The 17,037-nt window shown below is 35.8% G+C and overlaps 1 long non-coding RNA gene across 1 annotated transcript in view; it reads left to right on the top strand.

Annotated features, from left to right (window-relative positions):
- LOC118254288 (uncharacterized) overlaps positions 1 to 16,661 on the top strand; it is a 72,221-nt gene extending 55,560 nt beyond the window's left edge. The window contains exons 4-5 of the long non-coding RNA XR_004780641.2: positions 9,365 to 9,444; positions 14,648 to 16,661. This is a non-coding gene — a long non-coding RNA (uncharacterized LOC118254288). The remainder of the gene's footprint in view (positions 1 to 9,364; positions 9,445 to 14,647) is intronic.
- Positions 16,662 to 17,037: the final 376 nt, after the last annotated feature.

A 17,037-nucleotide genomic window follows, 5' to 3' on the forward strand; every position in this document is an offset into this window, starting at 1 on the left:
GCATAGCGTAGGAGTTGACTGCACTGTCAGTCATCAGACAGCAGTGTTGTAGTCAAAATAGTTGTAGGTGAGTGAGAAGGAAAGGCTTTGTAGGAAGAAGCAGTATATTTTCTCAGGCCAAATGATATAATGGGATGCAATGGACAAACTTCTGAATATAAAGTCCATTCAAAGCAGGTGAACAGACTGCATTGTCTTTATTCATGTGAAGTTCTTCTTGTAAGGTTTTTATGGCCTTATAATTTCAGGCAATTAGCTTATGGAATATTTACATAATGATGATTAACAGCATATTATAACAGTATTAGCATAATAGTATTGTCAGTGCTTAAAGTTAAGTTACATGCAGTGGAAGACCTAACAAGTGGAGATATACAGGAAAGTGGATGAACCTTCACTAAGCTGTACAAACAAAAAAGACACGGAGGTAAACAAAAGATGTTGGATAGCCTTTCAAGGCCAGATTGCTTCACAAAACTTTCTTTTCAGGTGTTTCAAGATTGATATAAGCATTATGTTTTCATTCCTTTCAATGTAGAATACACCTTAAGTTAGAAGAAAGGCCCCTCCATATACGTAGTTTTCAATCTGTATTTTCACGTTGGTTTCATAAGTCTTATGCAGTTGAGCTGTTGGTACATTTGCTTGACAGACCGCACCTACCACATTTTCATTATAGATTAATTTTGAACACGTTGGAAAGAGGAGTTGAAGTCTCAAAGATAATGAAATTCCTGCAAGTTTCATGAAGAATGTTGGCTGGCTTAAGGAGAGTGCTAGAAAGGGAAAGACAGGCAGAATTCATCTGTTATACGTCTTGTTTTGGCAGCAGAATACATGTACCTATTGGCCAGTCAGCCAAGCATACTGACTTGCAAACAAAAACGTGCACAGCGTTGGGTAGTCACAGCTAATGACTAAGTTCATCTGTTCTGTGGTTCATGGAACAACCTACTCTTATCTGCAGAAGTGTTGCAATACAAAAATTCAGCAAAATTGTCAGTAAAGAAATGTTTAAAACATATGTTATTCTCTACTCTCTGGCTGATTCAGCTTCACATTACAGATAGCCTTCCAAATATGTGGGAAGGCCCTTTTATGTAGAATGACATCCTACAAATACATTACTCACAGGCCACAGGCATATATTCAAATTACGACTTTTAGTCCTTTATCAAATGAAAACTAGGGCTCAGCATCACTGGAGAATGCAAACAACAATCATCCTGTGCTTTTCCTTGGTGTGTTAAGAACACTGTGGAGTCCTGGAAGAGGGGAGTACAAAAGGAAAGATTTGAGGGTGCAGTTACCTGACGTTGGAAGCTGATCTGAAATCCCTGAACCACTCCACCCCTGTCCATGTTCCTGCCCCCTTTTCTGCTTCCCCCTTTTCCCCCCCAATCCCATGTCAGCACTGTACCACCAAGCAATCAGACACATCAGAGACTATTCTCCTAAAAATTAGTTCTCTTTCCTGTGGGGCTGGCTCTGAACTGGATGAGGTCTGTGATCTGGATAAGCACCATAGCATATCTGGGAGTTACCTGGAAGCAAAAGTGAGGGAAGAGTTTTCTCCTTTCAGTGGCAATCCAGACTGGTGAAACCATGGCTCTGAGGTATTTTGGCAAACCACAGTTTGCAGTATTTGTCCTGTCTGCTTTGCTAAAGAAACACATTGGAAAGACAGGACTCTAAAAGAGGTGCTAAGAGAATTTATTTGCCTTGATTTTTGATTAGCCTGAATCTTCATTTTATTATCTCCATCTGCAATAGGAGCTCTGAAGGGGCATTCAGCAAAGCAGAGTATTTTCTTAATATAGAGTATTTCTTTGTTAGACAGAAGAATATTAGAGTGAATACAGGCTCACTAATATCTCCATTGCAGTAGACAAGTTCATTGATTTTGGAGTCATTTTTGTAATGGACCACAATTTGGCCCAAATGCTTCCTTGAAATGTGTTAGAGATATGCTGAGTTCATGCACAATGTATAAAAGAAAGAAAAAAAAAATACACAAACACACATAAAGTATTAGCTCTCATTTGGCTGTATTGGCTATTCCCTTATATCTTAATACAAATTGTTGTGTACATAAATTCTAACACTGCAATAATAAATCTTGGCACTATAAATACACTGACTTGCAAACCCTGACTTTTTAAAAGCACAGTTCTATTCTGGGCTGGAACAATATGTTGTCCTTGGAAGCCTATTTGAAAGCTTTTCTTTCAGTACAGGTTTTCTTCGCTGGATGCTTTGTCACCAGAATGCTGTGCTTGTATTGACAGTGGCAGCAAGAGCAGAGAAGGCTTTTTGCACAGAAGTTTTTTTTGTTTGTTTGTACATATAAACAGCACTGTATGCTGTTTATATGTTTATATATGTTTATATACAATTTCCTTTGAAGGACAGGAAGAGGTCTTCAGCTCCTCACACAAACTAAGTGCTAGAAAATTCTTGAACTTATAGTATGTACCTGTCTGCCCACTTATCTCTTACTCACTCTTCCTGTCTTTAATCAGACCCTGTTGTTACTGAGTAACAGTTTTCTCTGCTAGAGGGGGAAAAAAATTATATATATATAAGGAGCCCTGCAGTAAAATATTAACACTCCAGGGTTCTAAGATAATACAGTTTACCTTTAATTTCATATTCCATCCCATTCCTCAAACAATGTGGAGAATAAGAAAGAAAAAAAATAAAAAAAATCCAGGAAATCCCTTCTTATGTATTCCAGTTCTGTGAGCATGGCCAGGATGTGTATATCACAGAGGTCCCACATGTATGCAGTCAACATGCTTCCAGCTGGAAGCTTCCTGCAAGCCCCACGGAAATGCCACCTGCATGTTAATCAAGCAAGCAGTCTCTGGAGGTTGCCTCTCTAGCTAGGATTTCGTCTTAACGAGAAGGGGGAGGGAAGGAAGGGCTCTGAATTATAAAGGCAGAACGGGAAGCCCCTGAAGTGACAAAACACTGAATTATTCATTGTGCAGTTTCTAATTGTTCTGGAAGTTAGCAGTACTATTTGTAGCTAAATCAGCTCGACATTGCTGTTTTCCCTTCCTCTCTCTCCTTTCTTAGGACTAGAGAAGGGAGGGAGAAGGAAAGACATCCCTGAAATGCTCATATCAGTCCTGCTGCAGCTCCTGGCATGCACTGAGCCAGAACTGAGAACCAAATGCACACTAAAAACTAAATGTTGCCAATTATTTATAGGCATACATTATAATCTCAATTCTGATATTTAATAGACTTTCTCATTAATGGTCTCATCAATTGCTGCTCTAGATCAGACCAATCTAACATTGTGTCCTATTTTTCACAGTGGTTAGTTAGCAGTAAGTGCTTCAGATACAGTAGCAAGAAACCCAGTGCTGGAAAATTACAGACTAAACTGTCCATGAGGAAAATATTTTCCTATCATTCACAAGTTAGTGGCTGGTAAATGGCTGGCTACCCAGAGATGTTCATTCCATTAAAAGAAGAGAATCACAATTGCATGTGGCATTACCCAAATTAACCTGCAGTTCCAGCTTGAATACGACTGTAGGCCTTGTCACAGTAACATCAGACAATAACAGTTCATTCTATAAATTAAGTATGCAGCAAGTGAAGAAAAATTAAATTTCAAGTGTATTCTTATTTATGTCTGTTATGTCCTACATAAGTAGAACAGCTAATGAGGGACATACACTTGGCATCATTTTGCCTGTCATTATTATATATTCCTTTCACATATATCATTTCACATCTTGAAACCATGTTTCCCCATCTAAATTAACTATTCTGAATCCCACATTTCTGTTTTCTGAAATATTTCTGTCTCTGAATTCCTTCTGGTTTTACTCCAGCCTTTGAGACAGGAAGATTAGAACTCATTGATTCATGTAATGGCATTATACATGCTAACATGTTGTTTCCTTTTTGACCACGAATGCACAGTGAGCAAAGGTCAATTAATCTGACACCACTGCTTATCCTTCCAATCAATATTACCTCATTGTTTCCTTGTTCTCCCACATCTGCCTGACTGTTGTTACACTTGGATTGCAGGGTCTTTCAGGCTGTACACTTTTCAATCTGTGCAATGCATATGCACAGAAGATGTTCAGTCAGTGTCTGCAGGCTCTGTTGCAATACAAATAGTTAACAGAGAAGTGGAAAATAATAAAGGATTCTCATTGTTTCCCTAGTTTTATATATATGTGTAAATAATTTCCCCCGGAGTGTCTTCAGTTAATTTTGAACCCAGTAGTGTGTATAAATCAAATTATTTACTGGAATATACATTAATTAGCATTTATCCTTATTGAATTTCATTTGACATCAAGCTGTACATCCAACTAGTTAGATACCCTGAATCTATTATCTTCTGTCTTAGAAAATCTTTTTGCTGCAGGTAGGTGGGAGCTAAAAGGATATACCAGGAGAAGTATTAATGCTTTGCTTTCTTCTTAATAAGGTCTTTCTCTAAATGGTTGCTGTAAGAAACATGTCACTGGACATAGTTGATTTATAATCTGACCCAGAATAACTGTTCTCATATTCAAAGGTCTTCCAGCATTTTCCTGAGTTGATTAATGTTAGTAACTCTCATATACAGAATTTGCCACCTCATTGCTCCTTCCTGTACATGGATATTTCTAACTCTATGTAAAAAAAAAAAAAAAAAGAAAAAGAAATATATATATATATATATTCTTTTTCTTTGATGAAATTTGAACTCCTTTTCTAGCCCTTACCTGTGCTTTAATCTATGGTGGTACTTTTCTGGTAAACCAATTGCTACTTAGCTTCCCTAACCTCTTTCTATGTGGGATTTGAAAACCAGATAAAATGTTACAAAACCTGTTTTGCCTACTTTTTTTTTTATACACACTGGCAAATCTTTGGGACCAAAAAGACATTGTGTTCATGAATGAAGCCAAGCTTGTTTATCTTCGTCACACCTGGAAGTTTAAAAAATTTATATTTTTTTAAATACTATTTCAACCAACATACCTGCTATTCAAAGAATATTTGTCATTATTCTGTGTTCGAGATCTCTCTCAAAGCAATGTTAGATGGACGGATAGCTACACTTCACCCCCTTAAACACTCACACAGGTTTTAAGATTCAGAACTACAAAGACTTTAAAGAGACAGTGCAAACTTTTGTATTACACTCAGCAGCTTCACTCTCAAACTCCAGAACTCAGATGCTCACACGCTCCTTTGCTTGGGAGCTACTGCCTATTGGTTTATTCATTTTTCTGAGTGTCTTTGTTTCTAGTAGTATGTGATCTTTATTAGTTTTCAAAGGGTGATCCTCTGCAATGGTAGAAATCATTTATCTTCTCTGCAATGTTCTTTCTAATTGTCACTCTCTGATATTTATGCCAACCTACCAATTAACTCCCTTGAAACTTCTAGTATAGTTTAGCACAAAGTGTTATTTATTTTTCTCTATTTATCTATTTGGTATTCAAAATCTATCTTATCACTCTGACTTCTCATTTCCTGTTTTATGTATGCCATTAGTTGAGTTCCATGTTCTGATAGATGTCTGTTTGACTGGAGTAATCTCAAGAGTCTTCCCTGTTACCTGCGCTATCCAAAATGCAGGCACCCAAACTTTTGACTGCTTGCCAATGCTGTATACTGTTTGCTGTTTATTATTTGTAGTTACTGTATATCCATCCTAACCTCACAGGCTTTCAGGATCCCACGGTCTTCATTTCTTTGTACACAAAAATGGGTTGAGCATGAAAGAGCCACATGTGCAGGATGTGCCTTAGAAGTGCATGTTAATATGCAACCATAGGTATCTTCTTCACATCTCTAATGTATTATTCATGAGGAAGTCTTTAAAGAAGCATCAATTCAAGGGGTATTCTTTTTCAGATTTAAAGAAACAGTTCTTTGTTTTCAATTCCATCTTTACAGAGACTGTTGGTTTCTATCTGGAAGGGCTGTTCTACTTTATTGGTCCAAATGGTGGACAGATTGAACTGAATCAGTAGGTTTCACCAAATTAACTAGAATGTCTCTAAATTAGCATATTGTGACTCTGCAGGTTGTCCATTAACTGATTCATTAATTAGAACAAGGTAGAACACTACCTACTGTTACATAGCAGAGTTTATGAGAGAAGATAATTAAATAGATAAGTATGAAATCACTCAGAGCACCATGAAAATGCTTCCCTAGAGCACTTCCTAGCTTGGGCATCTTAAATTAGAAGAGCAGAGATAATTCTTTCTAATGTAACAATCATATTTTATTTTCAAGAAAATAAGCTTTTATGCAGATCTAAGAAACAGTAATTTGGAGTGCTGCTGACATCAAACTGAAAATAACTGAAAAAAACTGCTGAAACTTTTTTCTTCATGTTTTGTTGTGCTGGCCATAGTTCTACTGGCTACATCTACACCAGTGAATTAAGTGGTCCATGGATCTTTCTGTGGTCCTGAGGCCAGCTGGCACCACATAGCTCATATTAGCCCATATAGCTAAGCCCTCTTCCCTCCCAGAACAGGGTAGCCAAGTTGAAATGGCCTATTAGGAATGATCCCCTCTCCCTGGTGACTCCCCAGTTGTGCTAGGCACAGTTGGCACAGACAAAAAACAAGTTAAGGATCATGCTAACAATTAACAGCATAGTTAATCACAGTGAGTGCTTGAACCCATGGCTGAACTGTTCAGTTTCCCAGTACAAACATAGCCATTGTGTTTCCAACAGGACTGAACAAATAATGCTTTTAATATATTCACAGTCTCTCCAAATAAAAAACAAATGCTTCATTCTTTCTGGAAAACAGAAGGGAACGACCAAAAAAAAAAAAAAAAAAAAAAGAAATTCAGATAATTTATCAGATAATTTATCTGATATTATGTCAAGCAGGTAGGTTACCAGTTTCTCAGAAGTTATTTATAAACTGTAGGCAAAACCCCACAGGAGTGACATGTATCCACTTATCCTAATAGCATTGATTTTCAGCTACTGTTAACTGCAATGACAAAGAGCCACATTTCAGACAACAATTCAGCTGGAAACACTGTCAAGAAATTGTGTGACTGACAGGCCCACTATCAGGGAAGTGTATTACCAGTCGTCAGCTCATCTGCAAAAAGCCAGTGGTTGTGGAAGAGACCAGAGTTGGGGTTTGGTCTTATCAAACATACAGCTTATCTGCCCAGAATTTACATAGCTGTGAACTGCCAGTCCTCATAAGGCTTTATTCAGCAAAGTGAGATGCACTTTAGAAGTTATTTTGTTTTCCATGGGGCCCTATGAAGGGCTCTCAAAGCTGATCAAAGTACCCCTCTTTAGATTGATAACATACTAAAAGCAAGTGTCTATGGGTCAATACCTGCTGGAAAGTGAGAGAATTGAATAAAACCTGCAAATTTCTGTCAATTTCAACGTTTCAAGACCTTAAAGGAAAAACTTCATATAAGGAGTAATAACATACTTGATTTCAAATGGAGCCGGATGGGAAACAGGTTTTCCAGCCTGTAAAATACTGAGATGGATCTTTTTCTTACAGACTGGACGAAATGCAAAACCCTTTACAAAGCCTTAAACAGAAGGAAGCCAACGCACAAAGGAGCTAATGGCTAGGGCACTTACCCTGTGAGATAAGATTTAAGAACCTTTTATGAGTCTGAGAGAGGATGATCATACTTCAGGCATATGTCTTCTGGCTTAGTTCATACTGTCATACTTCAGGCATATGTCCTAACCACCAGACTATTGGCTTTTTCACATTTGGCCAAAAATGTGTCCCCATTATAGTTTTTTGTTTGTTTGTTTGTTTGTTTTCAGTTGTACTGCTGGAAGCAATAAATTTCTATTGTACTATTTGATTTAACTAAACTGAATTTTTCAACCAGAAAAAAATCTTACCCTGCTCTTGTAGTGAGTCTTAATTATTTTAAGTTGTTTGAAGAATTTCACTGTGCAAAGTATTCATTGTTGATATTTTCTTCTGAAACACCAAAAAATTGATTAGCTATAAATGTCAACACAATCAATAACTAATTTCTTTAATGCTGTGCAGTATGGAAATAATTAGAATAGCAAAGGGAACTGTTATTTCTCTTCGTGTTCCCCACGTGCTGAACATTAACAAAGCCTATGAAGAAAGACACAACAAAAGACTTAGACTCTACAACTCGGTGAAGGAAACATTTTCAAAATTATTCATGTTCTCCTTTATTCAGACTTCCAGTTCCATATTCTCTTTTTTTACTTACTTCTGCTTCTTATGAAGTACTATTTCTTAGATTTCCAACAGTCTGATTTGTTGAAAAAAAAATCAGGCTGGATATCAGGAAGAAGTTCTTCACTGAGAGGATTGTCAAGCACTGGAACAGGCTCCCCAGGGACATAGTCACGGCACCAAGCCTGTCGGAGTTTAAGAAGCATTTGGACTGTGCTCTTAGTCATATGGTCTGAATTTTTGGGTAGACCTGTGTGGTGCCAGGAGTTGGGCTTGATGAATCCTGGAAAGAATTATGCAATGCTTTTAACTATTATTATTTGAATATTTCAGCATCTACCAAACAATACTTATGACTTACTTGAGACAGTAAGCATCAGTACAAAGGAAAAATTTCATATATTTCTCAAACTTTTACAAGATACAGGGCCTGTTGTACTTAATTGACAACCATAATAACAATACAAAACAAAACAAAACAAAGTCATTTCATTTTGTAAAGAAAGTAGTTTAATAACATTTGCATGCAAGAGCATTTTTTAATCTTGCCCTAGTCTAGGGAATGGTTTAATGATATCTCATTCTACACATGTACAAAAAAATCATAATTGATAAAAGACAGCAAATATGTCCCAGATAGACATTTGCACTGTATATTTCATAAAATTACTTACTTGGTCATGTCACTTATTTGTTAATAATTTATATGCTTTCAGTAATGATGAAACATCTTTAGTTTTTGGGGATTTGACAAATGAAATCCCTTTCTTTTTGTTCTCAGTTCCTTTTTCCCTAATGGCTCAATATTTCAAGCTTGAAGGCAGTAGAACCAGTGTAGAACAATCAGTATTTTAAAACACTTTGTATATGCCAGGCACCTGCATTAAATTGTATGTCATTAAAATGACAATCTATAATGTGTAAACAGTTCGATAAGGCATTCCATGTAGATTTAACAATTTCATTGTAATTCTTTCAAAACGCATAGCATTTTTGTGGGTTTCCGTGCTTTTTGTCATTATTGAAGCCAATAACCTTGACCAGTGTATCTGCACTAAATGCATTAAATGCCATTTCCACTCTATATCTTCATCCAGTACATAATGCTGCTGTTTGCAATATTGCCAACATTACCACTGTCATCATATTTTTTTATGTAGGTTATACTGATGGATAATAACCTCAATTAAGCAAACGGGAAAACATGAAAAAAACATCATGATTAGATTAAATAACCATGGTAAGTGAGTGAATGATTGAGTATCTGACAGCTAAATCAAAGATTTCTGCTTATTTTGGAAGAATCAAGCATGAAAGAGTTGCTGTCAATAAATATAACAAGCCTACTGCATAGACATGTATACTATGTAAGATCAAATTGTATCAGCATTGGTTCAGTATCATGACTACAGCAGTGTATTTTATCATCTGACTGAGAATTGAACAAATTATGAAAAGGAAAACAGAAAAAAAAAATCAACAGAATTTTGATTATGCTGTGTAAAGATTTATAACATATCTTTTAAAAAATATTTATAGTTATAGTTTCAAGATTATCCTCCTTTACAAATCACATTTTTTTTTTTAAATATAAAATATATATTATAGTTATTATAGTTAAGCTTATAGTTATGTTACATATAAATCATCTTTTTAAAATGTCATCAGGTTCTTGACCTCAGTGATCTCTTAGTGTATTCAGTTTGTTTTCCTTTAATTTACTAGTCATTCTTCTTGCACTGGCATTATGGAAGAGTGTCTAAATGTTGCCAGTGAAGCATTAAATTTAACACATTTTGAATAATATTCTAAATCCCTGAATTTTACAAGAACTTGAATTTTAACAGTCCATGCATATGAAAATATACTTTTATTTTCTGCCAGCTTTGAATGAGTCTTCATTCTTGCAAGTGTCACATACTAAACAATGTCTTTTAATATCTGCTGGGCACCTGGCCAGTTTACTTCTTTCACTGCAATTACAGCTTTGGCAAGTTTTGACACAACTATGAAACCATGCTTATGTCTGGCATATAGTAAAACTTTACATTGGGTAAATTATTATTAATGATCAGCACTTAAGCAGCTCTTCAAAATCCTTCACACACATTAACTGATTAATGCACAGCACTTGCGTTGGAAGTATAATGTCTCTATAGTAAAGTCACAATGTGCTGCTAGAAAGTTGTGCCATAATTATATAGAGCTCATTGATATTTTTTTTATTTAGTATGAGCATCTGTTTTTCCCAACTGTTCCAAAACATAGTCAGCACTTACTTGCTTTATTTGCAAAGCAACTAATCAAGAATAATCAATTGCTTCTATTTAAAGTAATTAAGGTTAAATTCTTATAAACTAAAGCAAACGGTAAAACTCCTAGTGACTTTAAATAGGGTCTAGATTTCTTCTCTAGGATTTTTTCTGAGTTTAGACCTAGAAGAACCACTCTAATCTTTTTTTGTCTATTAATCACAAACTTCAAGCAGAGTATATACCAGCAGATTTTCCTGAAGGAATAAAATACTCCATAACTGGATGGCTAAACATATTTCACTAATTTTTAAAGCCTCTAAAGATATTTTTTATTTAGTCTACTGTAACTGTTTCCACCTTCTTTCTATAGTAAAAGATTACATTTGCAACATAAGTAAAAATCGTGAAACTCATATATATATGTCCATATGCATGTAACACCTGCAAAACAGATGTTAAAAAAAAATTAGCATTACAATAGCAAAGTCAAGGTTTTCAAACCTAAACAATGCTATAACTAAGGTTGCTTATGCATTAATAATTCAGCCTTTCTTTGTATATTCAGTACAGTAAATTCTTAATTAGTATAATTTTTTTCTATTAAACCTGAAGCTCAGTTTCAAGATGGACAGTGTTCACTTTATGACCAGCTTTTTAATTTTTTGCCTTTCCTTATTTGCCTTCATGAAGCCCTGTGCTCAGGTTTCTACATGCCATGAAATCAGCCCCATCCATTTGTTCATGAGCTTTTTTACCGTTATCACCACTGCCACATTTGAAAGTTTGATAATATTTATATACTTTCATCCCAATATTGTGAGCTAAATGGAGAGTATTATTATTATAGGTAAGGAACTAGGATAGTGTGAAATCAAACTAAAAGTGCCCATTAATTTTGATAGAGAAGTCCTGTATGGATAGAAAGATGCTAACAAAGTGTTAGATATTTTCAAAATCCATTTTCCAATGATTTTGCAGAAAACACATACAGAAAAAAAGTTTAGTACAACTCCTTAGCAATTCAAAGGAATCCTATGGCAAAATCAAGAAGGACTTCTGTGGGTCCTAGTCTTTAAGAAAACATTTAGTTACAATAAGTATTTATAACTATTTATAAGTATATAACATTTATTACAATAAGTAATTATAGGACAGTTATAATTAGGTATAATTACAATAAGTAATTATAGGACAGTTTAGCATAGTCCCTGACCACACTTGCTATCAATTTCTACAATGAATGACACAAGATTCTACAGGCAACAGCATCGTTCATTATACAGCTTTGATGCATCCATAGATTTCTAGCCTGCACAATGGAAGAAAGCCGGTGGAAAGCTACTTTAAGTTGTTTGTTTTTTTTTTCAAATCTTAGTTAAGGTCCATGTATTTGAAAAACATGTTTTAGACAACCAAAGGTTATCTGAGAGTAACTGGAACTGTTTCAGTTCCAATTGGGAATTCACAGACATGGTGTGAAATGCTTCATTTACAACAATTGATATGTTAATACAAAATAAAAATTAGTACCTTTGGAATCAAACTTGAATCACATTCAGCATTAATAATCACATCTGGAAACCTAAGAAAAATGCAACAAATTAATTCACTTTCCTTAAATATGTATTGCTCTGTAATGTAGCTTCCCATGACCATACATATAATACAGTAAAGTGGATTATCTGTCAGAACAAAGGAAAAGATAAGATCTCTTTGCTAAAATTGAGTTTTTCTTAACAGCCCTGCACCCTGTAAAAGAAATTCTTTTCAATATAGCCAGTCACTTGGCACTTAAGAAGGATTTTAAAAAAAAAGAAAAAAGAGTGAGTAATATTGTTTGTGTCTGTTCAGGTTTCAACAATGAATTTCAGGCAGTTTATGCTGTGATTGATTGAGAATATGTAATACCTTTGCATCTGTTTTTACTTTCATAAAAACAGACATGAAGAAGAATTTAAAACAAAAATGAATTTAATCAGATTGGCTTTTTCTGCTTTCCTCCTTTATATCTAAGCCAAGTGCAAAATGAAACTGGTTCTATGGTCTGAGATCATATCTCTGCCATACAGTGAGAAAATGAGTAAAATATATTCCACTCAAGTACCCTGACTGTAATAATTTTTGCCTCAAAACCTGCAGTGCTGCACATAAGAAGCAAAACACAATAAAACGCAAAGCTATTGCTTCCTACACACAACTCCAAAGCTGTTTTTAAACATGCAAATAAAATTTCATGCAATAGCAGGAACAGTATTGAGTGCATTTTAAATAAAGAAAATATTACCATTTCCAGAAGGGAGGAATTCCATAAGAATTTATATATGTATATCATTCAGACAAAAATGTATACTTTGGCAAACTGGACATAAAATGCTTCTGTGTATTTGAATTAAGTTTATCAGAGTCGTTTCATGGCTTTCTGATTTGGGGCCCAAGTAGATTACAGTTTGAAATTGCCCAATATCTGAAAAAGACAAAGACTTGTGAAACCAGTTACTTTTGAAAATAGTTTATTTATATTAAACAAAGACTTATGAAAACACCTTTTCTGGGGAGATTTTCCTATATCCAAACTGTCACTTGCCAATGACTGTGTCAGCATTGGTAACTCAAATTTAACTTAGACATACAATCAGAAAAGTGAGTTTGAATGTGAGCAATTTCATTTTTACCCACTCCCACCTTACTAGAACCTCCAAATATTTTATGATTATTAATTCAGTTTTATCTTATCAGCTAATACCATACAATGAAGCCAAAATCTGTTAGCATTTAAGGGGCTGAGGAACTCCACTGACAACTGAATGGCACTATGCCCCTAAGTTGTTCCCCCACTTCAGAGATGCTCCCCAAGTTTTTGAGTGTCTTCCAAGAAATAAAAAGTCTGAATTACATTCTTTCTCTTGCAACAGAATAATTTAGCCCATATATCATACTCAGAGCCTTAAAAAGTGTAAGGACCTTCAGCTACTGCCCTTGGATAAAGTGAGACACCAAACTCAGGAAAATATGCCAAAGCTATTGACATCTATTCCCTTTCCACCCCCAGGTTTTAGAGCCTTCTCTGCCTGCTCGATATTTAAAGCCTTTGTATTGCTAATGGCCACAAATGACAGTTAAGAAGAGAAAAGAAGGAAGACAGCCATCTTCCCAATCCATGTGACATAAAATGTGTGTGATAATTTAGAAATCATTGTACAAAGGGCATTGTTAAAATGTTGTATGTATGTACCATCAGAGACACTTATTTAGAAAAGACAGTTTATCAATGAATATCAGATCACAACTAGCCTTTCATCTATGGTTTCTGCAATTTGCTCAGTAAAGTATTTATCCTTACGTACAATATTTTACCCTTTGGCTATATAGCAGATTAATAATTTTCTAGTTATTAGCCACAATTGCCAGTAAAGCCTACAGAAATTATAAATGAGTCATCAAAGACTATCATCAAAGTCATCATTTTGTGCTGTTGAATTTGTAGTGTTATAAACTTTCTGCATAGGTTACTGTGATTTATAATATCCCAAAACTCACTTTAACAATGATTTTTCTTATGACAAGTCAAGTCATAACATTTTTTAATTTATCATGATCACTACAATAGAAAATGCAAACTGCTCATGAATCATACCATCTGGGGACAGAGGGCTGGGGAGCAACTCTGAAGAAAAGGACACTGGGGTCTGGCAGACAACAAGCTGAACACGATCCTACAGTGCTCCAGCATCAAAGAGGAACAACTGTCTCCTGGGCTGCATTAACAGGAACAGAGCCAGTACATCAAAAGATGGTATTATCCTCCTCTACTCAAACCTTGTCAGACCATCAGACCACAGCTAGAGTACTGTGTGCAGTTTTTGACCTCCCACTATAAGACAGATATGAATAAACTGAAACAAGTTCAGTGGAGGGCTGCCAAGATAGTCATGGACTGGAGAACTTGCCATGTGAAGAGAGGCTGAGGGAGCTAGGCTTGTTAAATCTGGAGTAGCAACAGCTTCAGGAGGACCAAAGAGCTGCTGCCCCAGAACCTATGGGAAGGGTATCAAGAAAATAACCAGGATTCAGGGTCTTCATGGAGAACCATGGCAGAAGGACAAAAGATTGTGTGCATAAACTGAAACAAGCATGTTAAGATTGGTTAAGGTTAAGATTGGGTGTAATGAGAACATTTTTCCTTTTCAGGACCGTCAAGCATTGGAAGAAGTTTCCTGGAGAAGCTGTGTAGTTTCTGTCTGTTCTCGGAGATTCTCATGACACAATTAGATAAAGCCTTCAGCCACCTGGGTCTGACCTCAACTTGACCCTGGTTTGAACAGGAGTATGGACCAGATTGCTCCTAAGGTCCCTTTCAATATGAATGATTGATATGATTTATGATTTTGTTTTATGACCTATGATTTTAGGACTTTCTCACTCTAAGCTAAGGACCAGAATGGATTGTCTGAGAAGGTTGTGGCATTTTTACCCTGGCAGAATTTGAAGAGGCTAGAGGGGAAAAGGAGGAGTTTGGCAAACACACACCTGCAAGAAACACATTAGATGGTGTTGTGCTGGGATTGGGACATGGACTACGTGAGTTATATAGGTCATTTCTAATTCCAATTGCCAAGTAAAACTCTGAGAATTTATGAATTGATTAACCTTCTATGATGAATATCTGATTAAAATGACATCAGAACAAAATAACCCCAACAAGCTGGAGCTCATACTATATAAGCAATTCCCTTCTTCCTTAGAATTCTACAGAATCTATCTAGTGGGTCGACACTTTCCAAGCAGTTTCACTGTTTTCTGCTGCAGATCTGTCTATGTTAATCATATTTCAAATAAGATGCAATACAATAGTGATTCTCAACCTCCTGTCCACAGACTGCTCATGGTGTATAAGGCATCAGAAAAGGCATCCACAAAAAGTTTGCAAAGATGTCCGCATAAAAGTATGTACGTATGCATATTTATACAATGTATGGGCATACCTACATTCTCTTTTGAAGGATGCACGCTGATGTTGCCTGGCCCAGCACAACTGAGTACTTTCTCCCAACTGCTGTTTCTATCTGTAGGCAGGCACTGTAAAGAAACATGCAGATCACATTAAATTGTTTTTATTATTTTCAACTGAAATGTTTACAAACGTAGCATTCTATCGTTATACGTTGATATTAGAAAACAATAGGGAAGACTTTTTCCTAAATGGTAAGACCTTAATTCATCATTCTTTCCATACGTGCTGATTCATTAAATATTTCTGCAATGCAAGATGGTTTGCAGACATGTTTCATAAGATTTAGGCAAAATTAAGAAAAGCAGACACTTTCCTTTGCAGCTTGAGAAATGGCTTTAAGGGTGTGTTATCAATTTGCGATGCATGATTTTGCTATTAAGCTTATTAAAGAAAAATATGTATCACTGTACAACTGGTTGTGTTTATGCTTTCAAACCACAATGGTCATCCATAGAAAATAAACACACACCATTAGCTCCCCTTGTTTTCTTGAATTCTTGAAAAAGCAGCAAACTGTTTTGGCTCCTGGGTTCAGATAACAAAGATACAATTCCAAGAACTGAGATAGCATTTTTAATTCTTTTGATTTATATAGGAGAGTACTTTAATGAGTAGTGTAAATTTTTACAATTTGTGTAAGGGTTTTTTTTGCTATTTTATTGGGTTTTGCTTTTTTGTTTAAATGACAACGAGATTTCTTTTGTTTGCTCTCTAACTAACAGATTTTTTTCCCTTCTGTATGTTCGATACAGAAAGAAATGTGCACCATGCAAACTTCTCTGTGGCTTTTATCCTTTGTGAAGGTTACATTCATGAGAACTAGCATTGTAACTGTAGTAGAACATGATATGTTATTCAGCTGGGATTCTTGAAGTCAAGTTGTTTACAGTTCTCTTGTGCACTTGTAGTCTCAGCCCATAGGTCTGTTTATACTGGTCTTGCCAAGCTGAAAGCAATTCTGTCACTGCGCCATAGGCTTCTACATAAGACTCAGCACTGCAGTGAGTTGAGTCAGTGGTATTGGCAAGCAGCCAGATTTCATCACTGCCTCAGGTTTTCTGGCATTTAGCTAGTGTCCAGGTCAGGTTGCTATAAAAGATATGGAAAAGAAAGGCTGTGTCTTCCTTTCAAATGTAGTTTATTAAAGCCATTATTTGACCAGAACATTAAATGAATATAAACCTTTCTGACTAAATTTTTTGTCTGTGTAATAAAGTTATAAATCCTTAATTTAGATGCCTGAGTAAACAATCACATATGGATTTTCTTCTCATTGCTAAAGCTAAAAAGGAAAAAAATATATGAAAATGGAGGAAACATAGGATTATTTTCCAAATTTCCTAATTATTGATTCCTTCTCTGCTGAATAAAAGGTTGTAACTAACCTCTAGTCTGGACTTCATCACCGACTTTGATGGGACATCTCTTATAGTTGTACTGCGTAGAAGTTTTTCCCTTAAGTATAATAATGCTTATGCACCTCTACATATTACTGATGGGATGGGGAGGGGAGGGGAGGGGAGGGGAGGGGAGGGGAGGGGAGGGGAGGGGAGGGGAGGGGGAGGGG

The sequence above is a fragment of the Cygnus atratus genome, chromosome 1 (assembly GCF_013377495.2).
Source record: "Cygnus atratus isolate AKBS03 ecotype Queensland, Australia chromosome 1, CAtr_DNAZoo_HiC_assembly, whole genome shotgun sequence".
Taxonomy (NCBI): domain Eukaryota; kingdom Metazoa; phylum Chordata; class Aves; order Anseriformes; family Anatidae; genus Cygnus; species Cygnus atratus.